The sequence below is a fragment of the Melanaphis sacchari genome, unplaced genomic scaffold (genome assembly GCF_002803265.2).
Source record: "Melanaphis sacchari strain LSU unplaced genomic scaffold, SCAv2.0 Contig11_pilon_pilon, whole genome shotgun sequence".
In the NCBI taxonomy this organism is placed as follows: domain Eukaryota; kingdom Metazoa; phylum Arthropoda; class Insecta; order Hemiptera; family Aphididae; genus Melanaphis; species Melanaphis sacchari.
Window position 1 is genome coordinate 7,299,778 of NW_020270469.1, and position 16,973 is coordinate 7,316,750.

Genomic DNA, 16,973 nt, shown 5'->3' on the forward strand with positions numbered 1-16,973 from the left:
ATTTATATATAATATGTTTATTGTGTATAGTGTACACATAAGTGTATAAAATATAGTCTTCGTGTTCATTTAAGTCAACTCGAGGAAGTCAATGTAAAAACAAGTATTGAATAAAAAATAAAAACAAGACTTAACAATTTAGGTCGAAATAATATCAGTAAACTTTTATTGACGTTAATATTATAGTATAATGGGCAAGTCAAAACGTAAATCCCTTGACATGGATATATAGAGGTGGAAAGTGGTATTCGGCCAGCATCATATCGTCATCGTCGGCATCATCATCATCATCTTCATCATATCGTATAGCGTCGTATACGTCCTTAACAACAGAGGCGTCTCCGCGCTAGCTGGACTTAGGCCAAAGACGACGGCGGCGCAGAAACCTTGGGCTCCGGCCAAAATAGCATCTCTACACAGTGATCTGCAGCGGCCACAGCTGGCATACCTCTCCTCGTTGTGCTTATCAACATAACATTATATTGTTGCTGCAGCAGTGTTCCGACGAATTCAAGTCGGACACTTCAAAAATATAAACTCATAATAATATATACATATATGATGATATTAATGATAAAATATCGTTCCCAATAATAATATATTATCATAATAATATTACATTATAACGTATGTGTATAATGTATTAATGTTATGTACGACGAACGCGATTCACCGAAGTTTCGATGGTGGTCGGTATATAGGTAGCACATACAAATATTTTGATTTCAGTATACACCTCGTACTGATACGGCGACACGCCTTGCGCGAAATTTTATTTCCTTAAAACAATAATCCGTGCGTTATGCATGATATCACAATATCACATTATACTGCAGCGCGATATCCGATACATCTGATCTCGACCGCGTACTGCCGTTCCCGCGGTGTTGGCATCGGCTAGAAGAATAATGAACGCTGAGAACCGTAAATCTCGTGTATACATAATCGTGTAGTCCATATACTAATGTCTAATATCAAGTCTGTTTGTGTATAACAAATAACATATGGTTTAGGAAAGAAAATGTCTAATATCGTGTTGATTTGATATGCTTTGCAACGCATATAATATAATATATATTGAGATAAACCACAGCCATTGATCATACACGCTGCAACTTTTCAGCGAAAAAACGAGTTATAATAATACCGACATAATATTATAATTGATGTATACCTATATAATAATGTGCTGTTTTTTGTTTGTTTTTTTTAACGCGATTTGTGTTCGTTGTGGCAACAATACAGACAACAATGAGACGAGTATCTACCTATCTATCATATATTATGTATTTAATATTTATAAAAATTGTGGAAACACCGGTTGCGACACGTATTATAAATTTCTATACGTGTAAAAAACAAAAACGAGGGTGTTGACCTTTTAATTTAACTCTTTAATCACATCCATTACGGTAAATCATGACCCGCGGTGTCAATATAGAACACTCGGAATCGGTAACCTGCCAGACCGAAAATTTAGTATGACGTACTCATTTAAACGCGTGTGTGACAAGCGCGCCGCGTGTGCACAACATATTTCTCGTTTTTCCGAATACCTAACGAACAAAACGAAAGTTTTAGGCATATTATGACATACCAGCTGTGTAATATTATGCATTGTGTACATTAGTTTACATAAATTACAGTCTACCGTGGCCATTTTTGCACGGTTGATAATAATTATATTACATTTCTTTTTGTCCACGTGCGCAATATAATTTAATTAACAACAATAGGCTACAATTATATAATAATCTGTGATTCATCTTCAACGAATTCGTAAATGCGTATTTCATAGAAACATATGGCACTCCGTGTGCAGGGCCCCAATGATACATGTCTTTTTAAAAAAAAAAAATCATTCTTACCACATCCCTTCGTGTTAATGTACAAAGGTATTTTTATTAAACACGTGCCAAAAATGCACACGCGCGCACACCATACATACACATATTAATATATAAAGTACTATTTTAAATGAATAAAATGTTTTAAAACAAAAGAACGATAAAGCATTTCTAATTAGTCGAAAAATATACCTATAGGTACCTATAATATGTGTGTATTGTGCAACGAATAAAAAATATAATTTTTAGAGTATGCAATATGTTGTTTTCAAGTTATCGGTATCCAAAGCAGATAATATATAAAATATTATAAACAAATTTCGTTGAAGAAAAACAATTAATATTTATAGATTATCCACGTTTGTCATCAAAAAGCCATAAATTTAATCGTATGGATTCAAAACAAAATGAAATGACAGTATTCTTTTTTTGCCAATTACGTATTTATGAAATAATACTTAAATCTTAATAATACATACATATAAATAGTAAATATAGTAGTTATGTAAAATATAATGTAAATAAATCATGTTACAAATAATTTTACAAAAAAAAATTATAACCTGGGCTGTGGATTTAGTGTATTAAAAACCATGAAAATGCATTCACTTATGCACTTTAAATTTTTTTTTTATTTAAACTTTGTGTTTACAATTAGTTTCGACAATGATAAGGTACATTATAAAAGTTGTTTACAAGAAGAAAGAGTAATTAACAGAGATCCTTTTATCTATTATTATTTATTTGGTATATCTTTGAACAAAATGTAAATACGGTTGATGGGAGAAAGTAGGAGGTGCGTTATGAAGTGGAAATGATAGAAATTGTAATTTTGTTAATTAGAGATATTAGAGCCAGTAGGAGAGGGTTTAAAATGGATTTTAACTCTTATAACTTATGCATTTAAAAATAAAGAAACGTGCACTCAAAATTAAAAAGAAATTAAGCCAAATTAACTTTATAAAATAAATGCATATAACTTTAAACCATTTTAAAGGGTATTGACAAAAAAATAAATATGTAATATGCTTAAGACATTAAAAATGAATGTTTATCATAATGAAAAAAACTTTATACATTAGCTTCATATAATAAATTATTCGTCATAACATTTTTTGAAAAATATATCTACAACATTTGATCATCTTTTTATTTTAAAACACAATAATACCTGTATAATTATTGGAAAAAAAACCTCCCATTATTTTCTCCTAAATATATAATGTATTATAAAAACATATAAAATCATAATTACGACTTACGAATTTATGAGTTTATGTACACTAACGTCTAAAATATACAAAAAAAAAATAATAAAATATTGTATTTTGAATAATTATGTCTTGGATACAATATATTTGTATCTTGCTTGTTTCAAATTCAGAATGCAATGTACCTATAAATCATTAAATTTACAACCCTAATAATAACATTAGCAGTAAAACAAGAATTTATTGGTTGATTATTTTTCATAATTTCAACATTATTTAAACAATTTTATGAAAATATTTAAGTATGTTTACTTATGGAGCTTGTAAGATACTAAAATGCAATTATTGCATGAATTAAAATATTACATTATTATACTATGATGCCAATAAAAGAAATTACTATTATATAAATAAATAATGTATTTCAAATATCATAGAAAATTATTTGTAAATTCGTTTATTTTTATAGTTTCTGACGTTTCTGTAAATCAATATAGCTACTGAAATAAAATAATATACTTAATTAAATATATTGTATGACTTGTACGTTATATACAAGTTAATATATTCGAACATTAGAGATGCTTAAATGCTAAACATTGTTATGTATGATTCATAAACCATCTTAAAACTTAATAGTCTTAATACATGTAAATCCAATGTAATGTCAGCAGTTCTTGGTCATTAATAATTAAAATGGATTACAAGCTATGCAATACAAAAAAAAAAAAAAAAATGTAAGTTCAACTATAGTTCACAAGTTTTACTGTGTTAGCCATTCTTATACGTACTCAACATCCAATTATAATTAGTTCTTTTATTTTTTGTATTGGTGTAATCTTAAATTTTAATTTATATTCCATTTAATTGTACTAAATATTTTCTTGTTATTTATAATTTCTTATTAATATTATAGTTTTCGATAACACTTATAAATATAATAATCTAGTTAATCTATAATTATTTGATGAATTGTAAAAAATAAATGTACATATTGTATTTTTATTTTATTTAGGTAATTATATAGCAATTTCATAATCTGCATGATTAATACTTAATTTAAAATATTATTCGTATTAAATTTATAAAAATATACAAAGGTGATTTTAAAACCGAGCGTAGTTTGAAATAATTATTTCCAATTAATTGAAGGTACTTGTAAAATACTTACTATATCTTTAACTATTTTTTGACGTATAACACTAGTAATAAGTAATAAAATTTAACGCGATTGACCTACAATAAATATTAAATACTAATAAGGTGTTTAAAACAAAAAAAATTAAATCAATAATTAGAAAAACGCCTTCATTAAAAAATCTTACGTAATGCTAATTATCTAAAAATAAGCATTATTCATTAGTTTTTTTAGGTATAATTGTTTAATTTATTTTAAATAACTAAATAATTACTGAAATATTTTTTTTCACTTCAATATTTTAATTAAATATTAATGATTGCTCAAATAATAATATTTTGAAATACCTGTGTATTAAGGAATTATTTTAATGTAAGTTTCATCTACTTTATAATATTTTAATAAGGTTCTATATACCTTGAATTCTAGTATTTAATATAAATATACCAGTAAAATAATTTATAAATGTTTATATATTTAAGTATACTTCTTAAAAGTAACTAGCTTTGTTAAATTAGTTAAACGTCTTTCAATATTTTATTATGATATACTTTAATTTATTAATTATTTTTCTTTTAAATAAAAAGTTTCAAGTTATTTATCAATAAATAGTTTCTGATATTAAAATTTACATTTAAAAATCTATAAGAAAATTAAAAAACCTGAAGAAAACTGTACCGAATTATCGTTTAAAATTAAAAATAGCAACAGATGATACAAGGTATAATTATTGTTTTTTTTTTTTTAAATATGTCTGGAGAAAAAGCTTATTTTATAAATTCTGTATAAACTGTTTTTTAGTTTTTACATAAAATAAACTTTCAAGTTATGTGATAAATATAATTGAAAGTTTTGTATTAGGATTAATTTATATTGGCCAAGTAGGGGTGTTTATTTATCATTTTATTTTATTTTTAATTTTAATTAGCTATTAAAACATTTTTGGGTGATACAATATTGCATAGATCTACAATCAGCAATGCACTGATCAACCAATCGACCTTCGTACATTAAAATATACGGTGGTCCGACACAATACTACTTGCAAAAACATCACTTCAATTATCTATGATATATTGCACGACCTTTGATGACTAATATTATTCTTGAATAAGACAATTCTGAAAATTATTAAGTACTAAAATATATTTTCCATAAACTCTCGAAGTCGCAGACACTGTTGACATTTACAGTATAAAATAAGATTCGATACTTTAACGAGTAGGATTCCGAATGTTTTTCTTAAGGACTTTAATGTTATGTACAATTGTCTAGCGATTTGTCATTGACTTTTCACTGGTCCGGCGCGCCATATATACTAACTATATGCGCGCGGGCGTGTGCTTTAGGAGTGTAGGAAATGGAAATATTGGAAGAAAATAGTTTGCCGGATTTCATTAGCTTTTGAGTCGCTAGACAATCATATAACACTGTTGCATAGCCGTCAGATAATGAATATAATATACAAGTATCGTTGCTATTCACATCTTCGACTCGCTTATGTAAATACCTGTACCGAGTTTAACAAGCATTTGTCGTATTTCGACAATTTTCGACGATTTACGACATCATTATAATATGAACAATATATAATATCACGTAAATTTTCTGTTTTGTGGTTTCTTAGCATAGGCTGTAAATTTAATTCGAGTGGTGCCACATAAGTTTACGAAATCCGATAACATATAGAGCGGTAGTTGGCAAGGGTACCTTAAAAATAATTATGAATTACTCAATTAAGTATACTTATCTAATAATTTATTACAAATACAATAAAAATAAAACATATATTTAATTATAAATACTAATAATATATAACGTATTATTTATTATTAATTATATAACTATAAAATTCAGTAGTTATTATCTTTATACTTTTTTTTAGAAAATGTTATTATTTTATAAGTGGACAGATAAAATAGTCTCTCCGATTTACTAGTCATTTATACCTGGTTTTATTAGTATTTAGAAAATATAATAGCTACGTGATAAGAGCTGAAGGTAAAATTTTATTCATAAACTATTTTAACTTTATTTAAATATATTTTGTCTCAAAATACAAAAATTATCCTTATAATTATTGAGCTAAGACCTCGTAAACTCACTAATCTTCTTACGCATCAATTACCTGATGTCGGTTAAACATTTTATTCTTAAAGTATCTTAGGCTTTTAGTATCTTCTGTTTCCTTCCCGTTCAAAATCCATAAATTTGCATGTGTACTAAAATAGCGAACAGTTTCCGTTCATTCAAATCAAAATGTTTATTCTACTAAAATGGTGACATTAGTTCATCTATATGAGTTGGCAAAACTACTAAAACAAAATGTGGTATTCTCCAATAGTTGAAATTCGTTAAGAAGTTTTATAGTTCACGGATAAATAAAGGTCAGTTAAGTAAATACAGTGATAACTGCAAAATATAAATATATTACATGTATAGACTTGTAACTGAAACAAGCTTTTGCGGACCATTGTCTTGTAATGTTTGAAAATCTATTTACGAAACCATAGCCTCTCCAAAAATCAAACGCTAAGTCCGCCCGTGATGTAATAATGTAATAATGTATGTGTAGTAAGTGTAGTAACTATCTATTATATGTTGTTACGGCTTCTATTGCGGAGCCCGTCGACGTACGTCGAGTCATGAGTTGGTACAGATAGGGGGGGGGGAGAGTGATGAGCTCCCGTGCGGCAAAGGGGTTGCCAGTGCAACACCACACATCTGGACCGATGTTATATAGTCGCAGAACGGAAATCCGGAATCTGGGGGGAATAATCGGTGTTTTACGCGCGCGGCGCGCATCTTGACTTTATCTGTCAGAGCCCGTCTGCGCGCTTATACCCGCCATCCACCACCCGCCCGCACAGCGCGGGCCGTTAATGCTCCGAAACGCCGCGTATATACACATACGCACACTCATTTACGTATGTATATTACGTGTATAATATATTACAGTACCGTAAACGTATATTGCGGCAACGACGATATCGTCTTCCTCTTTCCGAAGCGACAGGCTCTCTTCTCTCTCGCACTCTCTCTTTCTCCCTCTATCGTTCTATTCCTCTTAATATTCTCTCTCCTTCTCTCTCGTAATGTATCTCTCGCGTGGCGTAATATCTCTTTCCACCCACGCGGCTGCAACGGGGCCCAACACGACCAGACGTGCGAAGGGATCTTTTAGTGCCACCGGTCGAGATCGTTGAACTCGGCGCACATTGTAATGTACTATACGTAATACCGTGTACGCGCTCGCGTGAACCCTTCCCCGCGGCGGCATACGCGTATATTACGCGCGCAGACAATATTCTGGCGAACACGACACCCGGCGGTAGAGGAGCAGCCCAGGTGTTCGCTGACGTCGTCGTCAATATATCCTGCTTGCACCACGTTTGCGTAGCGAAGACACACGCTCGCGCTACTGCACTCGTCGTATTATTATAAACACCGCTGCGATTGCGAAGACGTGTGTCAGGGGGAGGGGGAGGGGGAAGTTTACATATGCCATATAATACGTAAGCCCTGCGCACACACGTGATTGTTATAATATTGTCTTGTCGTCGTCGCAATCGGATCCGCCGCCAATAACTTTGAACACACGAAACCGGATGTGCTCGCGTGTACAATAATATCGTACACCGCAGGATCGGGGATTAAGCGTCAGGAGACACAATTGGCACACGACGCATAGGCCCTTGGTCTACGACTAAAAACCACGTAATATCAAATAGCTATGTTACGAGTGTTACTACTCGATTCGTACTCCCCCCCTTCCCCATCCGACACGAAAAAACAATGCACTGTGGTGAAAACATAAATTTTGAGTATATTATTAATATTATTATAATGTAAGCTAATTTTTGCACATTTTTTTAAACATGTTTGTACAATAATTATAGCCCATAGGAAACTTGAGCTCCAAAGTGCAACCAAAAAAGCGCTGTTGCTTAATGACGAAAACGGTTTAATTAAATTCCGTGTTAGGTATACGGTCTTTGCTGATTGAAATTATTAGGCTGAAAATAAATGTGGCAAGCAAAAATATTATATAGGTATTTTATGTATACTACCATTATTCGTTGACCCATGTACAAGTGCCAAATGTATATTGTCGTGACGTGTGTCCATGTGTTATATTTTACGTATCTCCGCGGCATGCGACGGGTGACTACAAAAATTGTTCGATTTTTCAGTAGTATTTCATCCATTCATCGTGTACACTGTATAGTTGCGATCAACTATTTAAATCCACATAATATTATGATATATTCCATGTAACTATATTAAGTATATTGTTTTGAATGTTTAAATACAAAACATATTATAACATATTATATACGATTGTGAACTTAGCGGCACTCATTCAACAGAATTCAAATAAACCAATCCAAACATTTTGTTGGACACTTGTTGGAGATTGTTAGAAAGTTTTTAGAATTTGTTGGACAGTCTCTAACAAGTTATAAGCGATTTTCCAAAATCGCCGCTAAATTCACATCAACGCCAACAGTAAATCAAACACTGTGTATTTCAACTTGAAAACTATTCAATTAGCAATTAACGAATTAAGCAATTCGTTGGTTTGCTGTATTACTTAATGTGAATTATTAACTATTACAGAATGATGTATAGCTAGTATAAAGTGTCACCAATTAATATTTTTGGAGGGCCACATCAAAACTTTAGGTAATTTATCGGGTACTATTAAAATTCAAAATTTAATTTACAAATTATTTAACAAAAGGAAGTAAAGTTAAGATAAAAATATGAAATGGAAACTGACGTAAACCTAATTATTAATTATTGCATTCAACATCATAAATAATAATTTCAAAATAAATATTTGTTAAAAAATGGCGGTGGGTTAGATAAAAATTAATCTCAGGGCTCGGGCCACCATTTATGGCCCATGAAATCATGCACTACATGAATATCTAAAATATATTAAACCTAATGTTATTTATACATATTGATACTTTGAAGCCTTATTCCTATAAAGCTTTCAAAATCATTCGTTAATGATTCGGTTTACATATTGTTTTCGTTTTCGAGGAATTTCATTCACCGTTTTAATGAATATAATAATAATATAGTGTTCACATATTATTACTAATTATATAAACGTTTCAATTACATCTCTAAATTAATATCCGTTTTCAGTTTTTCATTGCATTCCAACTAAAATAATTTTCTCTGGATTTGGTTTATTATTAAAGTGTTAATAATCGTTATTATTATTATTTGGAATTAATCAATTATTTATATTATACGTAGTGACTATACAACTGCAAACGTCAGACGCAAACTACACAAACATTTCGTGTATATTATAACGGAAACCCATAATTCCATTATGATTATTTATGTTGTTATTTAGCCGACGATTTTTAATTCCTTGAATCAAGTCATATGTTGTATTATTATAAAATCTTTATTGCAATTTATTATCTTTTCTGTAATATTCTAGATTTCTTTGAAATATAGTCATCTTGCCTCGGTCGCGGATTGTCATCGTACGAGCGAAAGACAAAAACTCGTGAGTCTACCGCCGCATTTGAGCGGTCTGATCATATTATAGTATATTAGCCCTGTACGCCAAAAACAAGTAGTGTTAAAATTGCTAAACTAAGATTCTTCGCAGGCACTTTGTCATATTCGATTATGATATGGAGCTGAACCGGTCTGCGTATAGTAAGTTTGTTAACCCATACTGACCTATATTTTCAAGTCGTAAAGCTCGTAAGTACTCCATACACGTAGTACTCACTGTTGAATAGTGCTATTTGGTTTTATTTAAAATATTGTGTACTGCTCACTACGGTATTTTTAGATACAAATCCAGAAACTCTAACCCGAAATGTTTGGTATAATCTGTATATACGTCCGTGATGTCAAATCACGTGTTTTCAGATTATGAATTCTGTGAGATTTTCGTATAAATGATTCCCGATTTCTACAGCGTGCACGCGCCACGGTCGGAATAACAGAATTATGGAATGTATAGGTAAACTATTTTAATATACGGGTTCAAGGTAGAATACCATCACTTGCTTAAACACCTTTTATTATCAATACGCCGCGGTGTACTGTACAATAACAAAATAATATAATGTGTCAAAACGTTGCTCGGCAATCTTTACTTGTTCGAAAAATCATATTTTGTATGCAATAATGAGCGTTTTGTAATAAGATTGTAAATTATTACGATCCAACAACTTGATAACGCCCGTATATTATTTCGGCAGTATGAGTACGGAGGATATTATATTATAATACACATTATATATATATAATAATTGCTGCATAAGTTTCGGGAACAATTTAAATGCACCTAGAATGGTGACAACTGACAATTGTGATTTCTTACTGATATAACCGCGCCGACGGTGACGTTTAAATGCAAATCGCATTTATGTCTCAAAATGCGTTTCGTAAAACAATTTGCATAGCAATACAGATGAGGTTAAGAACCTTGAGAAATTGTCTACAATATCGCTTATCAGATTTGTACGTTTGTCATACACCATATAATATATTACTATAATAATATGAATAATATGAGATACTTGTTCGAATTTCAAACATCGACCCATGAATAAATGCAGGTCTTATGTGCACTGTATAAGCGTTGTACTCAGTGCTCGTACATAAAATAATATAATGATATGACGACAGTTGTGGTGATTTGGTTGAAATCGTCAATCACTGGTGAATACTAATTAACGCATTCAACTACTGAAATTGTACGTAGAAAGCGTTTATCAAGGTTTGATGTATGGGATATGCACGCGTGTATTGTGCTACGTATTTAATTATGAGAGTATTTAAAATCAATTAAAATTTGAAAATGGAAAAAAACCATGATATAATATGTAATAGCTAATAGGTATAATATAAGGTTGTGAAATGAGTTTAAAGTTATAATCCCTATAATTTGTGTACGTTTATTGAAGAAATCGATTGTTCATATTTATGTAACTTTACAAAATATGGTTTTAAAAATGTATGATTGTGCTGTACGCTCAGGGGTATACTGACCAAGGTAATGATGATACTGACCTAAATGACCGATGTAAATTGGATTCGATTTTTTTATAATATTTAGTACGGAACCAATTGAATGTTAATGTTTTTAAAGTTTAATTTAAATAAATGTTTCTAAAAAATATCGAATTTAAAATAAAAATTAAATAGGAATTAGAGCTTTAGATTTTATATTTTGAAGAATTGCTGAAGTACTCATGACTAAATATAATTGGCTTGATTATGTCTGTTCCACAGACTTCAGTGTATGGATTTATAGTCTCTGCAGTCCGCCACTAAGTAAAGGAACTTGTTCCTTTATTTGTATATTGTACTGTATATTTTTAATAAAAAACAAATCAATAATAATATTAAAAAGTTCTAAATAATGAGGTAAACGTATTTAAAACGTTTACGAAATCCAAATTCCTAGTGTTTGTATCGTTGGCATCATTTTTATAGTTCACATTTTTTTCGAGAAAGAAAAATATTTACTTTTTGAATAAAAAGTCATCATTTATAGTTGGTATATCTAGATACTAAATTACTCTTAAGTTCAATTATTTTCTTAAATAGCAAATTAAAAATAAATATTAATATTAACTATAATGTAAACCTGAACGGATAATCTAAACGACAAGTAAAAATAGTGATTGCAATGTTGAACATTTTATAAAACTTAATAATATAATTTATTATATTTTTATAATTCAATCGTTTCATGAGTAAATCATCTTTTCTCAACTTGAATCTTTCATACCGGAGTTGGCAGTAAATTGTATTGTTATATAACGACTAAGGACAATATTCAATATTGTATATCATAACAATGTTGCGGAAGGCGAGCGGCATTTATCGCCTCATTACAACGGAGACGCATTATTATTATTATAATTTATTAATATTTATTAGACTCTTTTGAGTCCACACTATTTAGTTTCTTGCTTTTACTAAAAATAATCGAATATCACCACAGCTGCTTGTGTGTCACGTATTACGATTTTATAGCGAGTATAGCTGTTTACGTGATTCCGGACAGTGTATACCTACACGAAAACAATTACGCACCAGCAGTAGAAACTTGAGAGCCGGTGCGAATTGTTTGCATGCGACGTCAACTGAAAATGTAAATACGATAATAATAATATTTATTACTAGAATTAAATTTTGCTCATAGGTAAGATTCATACAGATGGGATATACCTAGTATTACTCTCTATTAAGATAAAATTTCTTTATGTATAGAGCAAGAATTTTTATCTAAATTGTATGATTTACGAAATTTTTACACATTTTTTAAAACTATTATACGATATTATTATTTTTTAAATAATTAATAGTTTAAGGTTTAAATAATAGGTTAATAATTTAATAAAATACTAGGTGTACAGCTTTTTTTTTGTTTTTCAAATATTTATTTTGCAATCTGTAAACATGTTTTAACAATAACTATAAATGATATCTATATTCTATACTCCTATGAGTAGTAGTGATTATCTTGATAGAAAAATTCTCTAAAAATGTTACGGTAACGAAAAAAATTATTATTATTTAAGAATGGAATTTCCATGAATTTTGTCCTGGTGTGTTAAAAGATTAATTTTTAGTACCTATTAGTATTTAATTGAGTTTGTTTTAAATGTATAGCTTGTGTATTGTACTCCGTACTCATAATAGTTAAAATAATTTATTTAAAGGAATTGCTTTAAACCAGCGTTTCCCGAACTGTGGTCCGCGGACCCCTAGTGGTCTGCACGTGTACCAGAGGGGGTCCACAAACGTAAATTGAAAAAATACTATATCACATTATTTATTATTGTTTTTATTTTTATTTTTATAAAGGGAGTCCACAATCAATTTTATTTTTTACTATTTCTAAGGGGTCCGGTTAAGAAAAAGTTTAGAAAACCCTGCTTTAAACTATAGGACCATTTGTATTAATTTTTTGATATATTATAATAATATGGGCAGTATGCATCTAAATTGGTTTTCATATTATATTACATTATTTTAAATTCTAATATCTAAATCGAAATCGATTCGTTTAAGATTTTTCTGTAAAACCTGTTTCACACATGAAGTAAAGCTTGTATACTAATTTCTGCCGTGTTGAAGTTACATGTCAATACTATTCTAACGATAACGAAAGAAGCATTAAGGATCGCATTGGTAGTATCAAGTTTTCAATTTTACAATTTTACGCTTTTGACTAGTAAGATATACATTTTAATTGTTAATTCTTTTTATTTTATAGTTTATTGTTTGGTATATTTCAGTATTGATATAGTTTAATTATTGGTTCAGAATGCAATATGGGTATGAAATAATTGAAAAATATATTCGAAAACATAAGTACTTATAAGTATATCTATAACACTATATACCAGACATGCTATAGTACCATGGATGTTGTTGTGTGAAAGTGCAACTTTAGAAACCGATTTACGTTTATAATATACGCGGTAAACCATTAATTAACGTACGAAATTTGAATGCACAAACGCCACGACGTTATTAAAAATAATCATATCATAAAAATGTACATCGGTATTAACAGATAAACAGAGTATGAGTTTTTATAAGTAGGTATATGACACGCATGCTGTACATACGAATATAAGTTCTTACGAAACCTGTGACACATGTGATAATAATGCAATGCCGTCGATTATAAAAACTTGTATTTACTAGCATTGTAATGATCAATGTCTATTTTCGCAGTATTATTTGAAATTTAAACAAATTGATTTTTAGTTTTGCGAAGGAAAGCCAATAACGCGAACGGTTCATACCGTGCGAAACGAGCCGGCGGTAACCGAATTCGAACTTATGAATTATCGCGATGTCATTATTACTCGTTATTGGGTCCGACAACGGTGATGATACGTACGAAAAAAGTTCACCCCCCCATCACCCGCAAAGACACGGGCGCCGGTCTTGACGTCACCGTTCCCATGTGCGTGCGATCGTACGTGTATGTTCGTGTGTGTGTAGAATGCGCGGCGAGCACACTGCGCGCGCGCGCACCGCACGGCAGCGCTTTGCGTGTGCGTGCGTGATGCGCGCCGTGTGTGCCGGTCGAGTTGGCAACACTACACTACTACAGTCCCGGGTGGCACAAAGTGGTTCTTCCTCGCGCTCGGGGGCATTTTTCCGCACAGTCTTTTCGTCTGGCGCGCTGTTTGCACACGCCGGCGCTCCGCGACGCTTTCAGTTTTTTTTTTTCGTCTCTATCATTCGTCGTTTCCCATTTACTTCTCCTCTACGTTTCCCGTCGTCACCTCGCCCCGTTCGCCGGTCGTCGTCGCGTACGTTAAGTCCTTTTCGATTAAAAACTCGTTACGAGTTCGAAATTTCCGCGGCCAGAAATAACCGAACGCGCGCGCCACACTAGGTCGGCACAACAGTAGTACAGCACGTCTAGTTGCCGCGGTCCACGGTCCCCCGATCGGTTTGCCTGTCCATTTCTGTCCGATCTTCTACTACTTAAAACCGAAATAATATCTCTCGTACGGGTTTATTAGGTTTTCCTCTCCTGAGGCCGGTCACCCACTACCTCCGCCACAGCTTCTCTACGTTCTACGGTCGCGTCGTTTTCCGCTCGACCAACAGGTATTGCCGACTTTCCAACGATATTTTTGCTCTTCGCAAATACCGCCGATTACCGATTTTGGTCGATGCCGATCAGTCCGTTTTCGCGTTGCTGTTGCGGTTGCTCGCCGACGATGTGAGTTTTTGGAAATATTTTTTTTCAAATCTCAGCAGTTTCCCGCCACTTTCTCGCCGACAATATTGGTAAGTTTTTATTCCATCACGTTGTAATGCTATTATTGTACATCAGTCGTTTTTCGATCGCAACATTGCGGCACACATTCGTAATTTTACACATTTCATTCCGTTCGTTAACAGATATTTTTTTATATGTCAAAATAACTCGTGATAGTTAGTAATATAAAACATTTTGTGTACAGGTTTAAAAAAAACAATTATTGTCTTGGTATTTACGCAGCTGATAATAATACTCGTAAAGACATTCGAATGACCCGAGTAAAATGTGTTGCTCAAAGAAAATAAGTACGTGGTTTATAAGAAAAAAAATATTTCTTGTATCGTTGAATTTGCTTGCTTTTAAAATACGGTTATTATCAAAAATTGCTCTACGTTCCTATAAACATAATGTATCTGTACATTTATTGACGTTAATGCTAATCAAGAAATATAATACGTTATCTATTTAACGGTCCTTTATTTGATTATTACCGCAGTATAGTTAGTTTTATCTTGTGCAAATTAATGTTGTAGCTCAAAAGACTTATTTTGTTTTTCCCAATATAATTTTTAAAGTTTTTAACATTCCAAGGTCGCTGTTGCAGATCTTGGCCAGAGTTCAAAGGGTAATGAAATATTTACCTTTGTAATTTTATATATTGGTTGAATTAGTTTCTTGCTCCCTTTTATGTACAAAACTCAAATTTATCGGATTAAATATATATAATGGTGTATTTCATTTAATACGATGTACAGGTACTTGAAAATTAATTAATCGTTATTATTTTGGTAAAATAATGAGAAGGTACTTCATCGCTAATAAATATATATTATAATGATGTTTTTGTTTATTATCATTATCGTTCGACTTAATTTTAAATTTAGTAAAGTTAATTATTGTATGCATTTCAAATAAGCTTATTTTATTAAGTACTTAATTACATCAACGTAAAATTTAAATCTATAAAAGAAACCCAGGAATATGTAACATTTACCCTGCTACCTGCATATTATTATAAATATAAATAACGATTTATTACTTGTTTATTTTTCGTGCGCCTAATTAACTATTTTTAGAAATAATATTTTTCAATTGATGTTCCTGCAACAATAACATTATATCCGTCTTGGGTATCTCGAAAAGTTTAATATGTTTGGAACGAACCGTCATATGCAGACTAGCACACGGCTATGCAGATTTATCCACTCATCGTTCCTTCTTCCGCCCAAGCTGAAACCATTCATGTGATAAATTAATTTATGTCGACCTGCGTGTAGGATTTTTCTTTCAATTTGTGCATTTAGACAATTTTTTTTTAATCTTATTATTTTGCCTTTGAATTTTTCATTAGTTATGTATTAAAAATGACAGTCATTTGTAAATTCTGAAAAATTATAAATGCGTATCGTTTTTATAAAAGTATTTGAAGTGACTGATGGTGTCAAATACAAAACACGTCGAAGCTTAGTGAAACTTGTATTATGTTTTTGACGTTTATGATCCTTTATTAATTTGAGACTAAATTTTCTATGTATGAATCGAGCATTGTTTTTATTCTTCTTAAATAAGATGAATTGTATTACTTGTAAGAATATAAATAATACAAATAGGTAATAATAATAATAACTTGTACTTAAAGTATTAATTTCAATGTTTTAATACATACAATGGCAACAGTTATTTTGAATAACATTTATGGTTTCTTTTAATTTACACCATTATACAGTTAATAATAATATAACTTTATAGTAATATAATATTAATAAGGACGAATAGTTAACGTAATGTCTTGTATCAATAATTATTAAGTAATAAATTAAAAAAAAAATTAAAATATTTTATACTAAGTACTTTGATAATACAGTATAAGTATATATTTTTTGTTTTTCTTTAAATAATATTACGATTAATAACTTGTTCCAGTTGCATTTATTTTGAAGTTATGCGTTCTAGTAAATACTTTGAGATGACGATTATATTGGAAG

General features: G+C 30.8%; 1 protein-coding gene across 3 annotated transcripts in view; it reads left to right on the forward strand.

The window, feature by feature from the left end:
• The window catches only part of LOC112604161 (myocyte-specific enhancer factor 2-like), an 83,318-nt gene that overhangs the window by 52,246 nt on the left and 14,099 nt on the right, over positions 1-16,973 (forward strand). For 2 of the 3 annotated variants that reach the window (XM_025353062.1, XM_025353066.1), the window contains exon 1: positions 14,556-15,014. The exons of the other annotated variant lie outside the window; for it this stretch is intronic. The gene's annotated coding sequence lies outside the window, so the exon portion shown is untranslated. Of the gene's footprint in view, positions 1-14,555; positions 15,015-16,973 lie in introns of those variants that run through there. 3 annotated transcript variants of the gene reach the window in all.